Here is a 4,837-nt window from a genome sequence, read left to right as displayed (position 1 = left end):
GGCACTTTGACTCTGTGCAAGAGCAACACTTAGTGACCAAAGTAATTGATCAGGCAGAGACATCAAGATTTGGCTATAACTATCTAAAGAGGCCAGGGCTGTTTGGAGGTGTGAGGTCGGTTTTCCCCACTCCTGTTCTGGATTTGTCCTTGTACCATGTGGTGGCAGTCTTGCTCACAGTACATCCCCCTGCTTGCATGCTGTTTCTGTTTGCAGCATGGAAAAGCTCAATGGACCATATATGCTGTCAGCTGGATAATATCCTACTGTAATGTACTGCGTTCATCCCCACAGCATCAGCAATGCACAACTGCTTCCTTTCCTTGACATGCTGGAGAGTGATCCGGGGAGCGAACCAATCTGGGGAGCGAACTGATCTGAGAAGCGAACCGATCCGGGGAACAAACCGATCTGGGGAACGAACCCATCCGACTGCCCCTTGCAATTTCGAGCAGCAAGTTTCTTGCCAACCCCCTTTTCCCCCCATTCTTTTATTTGTAACCCATGTACCCGTGCCTGTACTCTCAAGCTGGATCTTCCATCCTCTTTTCTTATGTCCTCTCCATGGTCACATTGGTCGAATGGGTGACATGGGCTGTGTACCCACTCTGTCATCTTCCTTACACAGAAGGACGTTTACCCCTGATACCTCACACTGGTTTGTACAGGTGGGGAGAAAGATAAAGTCTCTCCGGTGGTGGACCTCTTCCAAAAGTTTCCTCCACAGACAAGACGCAGGCCCATAGGGAAGGGGAGAGGCTTTCTTCGTACTGCCATGATTGTTTAGCCAATTCATCCACTGTGGGTTCCTCATGGCCTTTTCAGTGGAGGTGCCCCCTGCTCTAGATGCCTGCCCATATCCTCCCACTCTCCCTGCCACTCCTAACTATCCTGCCCCAGGACAGATCTCTGGATGACTCTCTCAAGTATTTGTTTAACCTTAGACAAAACCTGAAGTGTATTCAGGAGACATAACAATAAGAGCATGCTGGAAGAAAGAAGACAATTACCTCAAAGGCAAAATTATTATAATAGATTTACATCTGTCTAGTCACAACAGATAAAGAATATAGCAATCAGAATTACTTTTATTGACTTTAATGTTATTTAAATTTGCTTTTCTGAGATCTCTTCTTTAGGTAGGACTTCTCAAAATCTAGCCCTCTGACCTCTGCCTACACGATTTACCTCGGCTGCGTATAAACTATCACGTCTCAATGCCAGGATCCGGATCCTCACTCACTATTCAGGTCAAGGATTGGGCTGAAGGTTTGGGCTTTAATTTGGTTCCATGCCTACATTGCTGTTTCCTGGCAGGCCATGGGAAGAAGATTAGCTGGCTTGGGGGAGTTTATGTACACCTGGCTTTTAGGCTGCAGCCAAAGCGTTCCTCTGGATCTGGAAGTTTGAAGAGGGTTGCAGTCTCCAAGCTCTGATACACCACATATCAGTCTGGCACAACTGATTTTGGTGTTCCTTGCAGTAGCTGTTCCTTCACCTCATCTTCAGAGACAAGGACACGCATCTCTTTCGTGGTCCTTCTTTAGTAAACAACCCAGGATAGATGAAAGCCTCTTTCTTCAAGTCAGTAAGATACTGGGCTACAGAGATGGTGAAGGGCCTAGAGGGGAAGGTGTACGAGGAGCGGCTGAGGTCACTGGGCCTGTTCAGCCTGGAAAAGGGGAGAGTGAGGGGAGACCTCATCGTGGCCTGCAGCTTCCACACGAGGGGGAGTGGAAGGGCAGGCGCCGATCTGTTCTCTTTAGGCACCACTGATAGGACCCACGAGAATGGTGTCAAGCTGAGGCAGGGAGGTTTAGGCTAGACATCAGGAAGAGGTTCTTCACTGAGAGGGTGGGTGCGCACTGGAACAGGCTCCCCAGGGAAGTAGTCACTGCACCAAGCCTGTCAGAGTTTAAGAATCGTTTGGACTGAGTTGGACTGAGTCACACAGTCTGAATTTTGGGGAAAACCTGTGTGGTGCCAGGAGCTGGACTCAATGATCCTTATGGGACCATTCCCACTCAGACTACTTGTCCTGGTTTCAATTAGGACAGTTATTTTTCCTCCTAGTAGCTGGTAGGGTGCTATGTTTTGGATTAGGATGAGAAGAGTGCTGATAACACGCTGATGTTTTAATTGTTGCAGAGCACTGCTTACACTAAGTAAGGACTTTTCAGCTCCTCGCTCTGTCCTGCCAGCGGGCAGGCTGGGGGTGCAGCAAGAGCTGGGAGGGGACAGACCCAGGACAGCTGACCCAAACTGGCCAAAGGGGTATTCCATACAATCTGAGGTCATGCTAAACAATGTATAGGGGTGGCTAGCCGGGGTGGGGGGGCCGGCTGCTCGGGGTTGGGCTGGGCATCGGTCAGCGGGTGGTGAGCAATTGCATTGTGCATCACTTGTTTGTACATATTATTATTATTATTATTATTATTTTCTATCTTAATAAACTGTCTTTATCTCAACTCACAGGCTTCACTTTCCCGTTTCTCTCCCCCATCCCAGAGAGGGAGGGGGGAGGGTGAGCGAATGGCTGTGTGGTGTTTAGCTGCTGGCCGGGTTAAACCACAGCACTGGGTAACTTATATGTATACTTAGGAACCTAACTATGCCATGCAGAAACTTCAAATGATACAATGAACTTAGAAGCAAGACATGGTAAAGCTTAAATACATATTCTGTATTTTATTAGATGATGAATGTAAAAGTCTGGCCACCTTTTCCCTAAGGTTTGTGTTGATATATATTTTTGCAGAAATAAAACGCATACTGTTTTCATGGAGGTTTTAGTAAAGTGCAGGATTAGACATGCTGCAAGCATCCTGAGATACTGAAAGCTAAACAACCCAGGTGAAATCTGTGGCAGTGCGGGAAATGTGCATGGGACTGTGCGATCATTTCAGTCATGTCTGATGCCTTTGGCGTTGAGGTGCATTTTGCACAGTAGGAATTTAATTCACATGATGTCAGTTATGTGTTACTTGATAACATAAAAAAGAAAGTAAAAGCACCTTTTATTCTAAGGCCCTAATTCTTCCCAGACCTGCTAGAAAGATTGTACAAATTGTAGTATGCTCATTGAAAGCACTGGGGTTACTCAGTGTTAAGTAAATACATATCTTACAGAAACAGCAGGTGGTATTTCACGTAGTGTAGGATCTTTGTTTTTAATTTTCTGTACCTTTAATATTTCTTCCTGGTACATACTTTGAGGATCTCTTCATTTTTTATAGTTGGACCTTTCGAAAGCTAAATATAATGCCTTTACCATGTCCTGATCTGTTTTCCATTTGATTTTAGAAATCAAGTTTTCACTGAGCCTTGCGTGAGGCAAACTCCATCTTCACCAACAGAAGTTTAGTTGCAGTCAGGACAAAGGATAAAATGATTCAAATGTTTAGGAGGGCTTTTTTTCTTTTGTATTAACAGAAAGTAAAGCATGAAATATGTTACATATCTTTAAGAACAGTTATGTGTGCATCATTTTAAAAAACAGTAGTGTTTATATCCATTTTAACTTTTCTTGTTCATATGTACATTGTAGTGATAATTTCTGTATTATGTGCTGCTGAGCATTTAAAGTGTAGATAGAATGATCATGATGCAATGTAAACTACAAATTTATATTTCTTTGAAGTGCTCTAGCCAAAATGAAAAGTCTTGAATTTTTATGAATGTAAAAATGCATATATTTAAGAATATGGTGCTTGTTTTTTTTTTTTTTTTTTTTTCCCACTTTTTCAACAGAATTATAATCAGCAATATTTCTCGTTACATTAGTTCTAAATTTTAATGGAAATTATATTGCTCTTCATTTACTGTAAAATGTGCTTCACGGGATAACAATTGTGCTTTTGTCCTGTATTTTTTAAATAAAGCTGAATATCACTTGTACGTACGTCATACAACACCTCTAACTTCATCCACCACTGTAGTTGTAGTAAATACTAAAATAATATGGTGACTTCATAACCACTAGTGTGCCATTATGTCATGACATTATACAAACCATAACTCACTTGTAAGAAATAGCGTGACAGTTCATATACTTTTTGTATAGGAGTAAAAAAAAAACTGTTTTATGTTTAAATCCTTTATTTTTTCCAGTGGTCTGGTGATGGGCATAGTAGAAGCGTGTTTCATACTTGCTTCTAAGCACTCAAGAAGTCATAAAAACAAGAAGAATAACACCCTTTGAATTGGGCATTTTGACTGACGGTGCCAAACCAGAGATTATGTTAGGTTTGACTTCCAGAGGGAGCGAGTAGTCCTCGGCATTCACGTTGCTCAAATTCCTGAAGCACCCTGCAGTGACCCCGCATGTAGGAGTCTCTAGGTTGATGGCAACCAACAGCCCCCACCCGTGCACAGCCACATACGGCAAACAGTCACTGATGAGCTAATCTAGAAGATAAACTTCCACACTTGTCTCTGCAGAGCAGATTATTAGGGGCAGCAGCTCCTGCGTGGCATGCACTGAAAGCAAAGCCCTGCTTGACCATCCTCGACCAGAGACAGCTGGGGAAGTGGAGCTGGCGGGGGGGGGACCCCTCTGCCATCCTCTCCAGCCCTATGGGGAGCGGTGGAGGAGGCAGAACTGCGAAGGGAGCGATGTAAGCCGGGCGTAAGGCACGGAGTCCTTCCCCGGGGGGGGGGGATCCGCAGCAGGTGCCAGGCAGGCGGTGGAGCCCAGCAGAAGACCGCCCGACGAGGCCAACTCAGCGTTGCGCCCTATCCCCGGGCCGGGGTCCCCGTGAGGGACCGTCCTCCACGAGGCCAGCCCGGGGCTCCCCGCAGCGGCCGGCTCCTCCCCGCGGGGCCCCCCGCCGCTGCT

Source organism: Oxyura jamaicensis, chromosome 4, assembly GCF_011077185.1.
Source record: "Oxyura jamaicensis isolate SHBP4307 breed ruddy duck chromosome 4, BPBGC_Ojam_1.0, whole genome shotgun sequence".
Lineage (NCBI taxonomy): Eukaryota > Metazoa > Chordata > Aves > Anseriformes > Anatidae > Oxyura > Oxyura jamaicensis.
Note: the sequence above shows the minus strand (reverse complement) of the source record.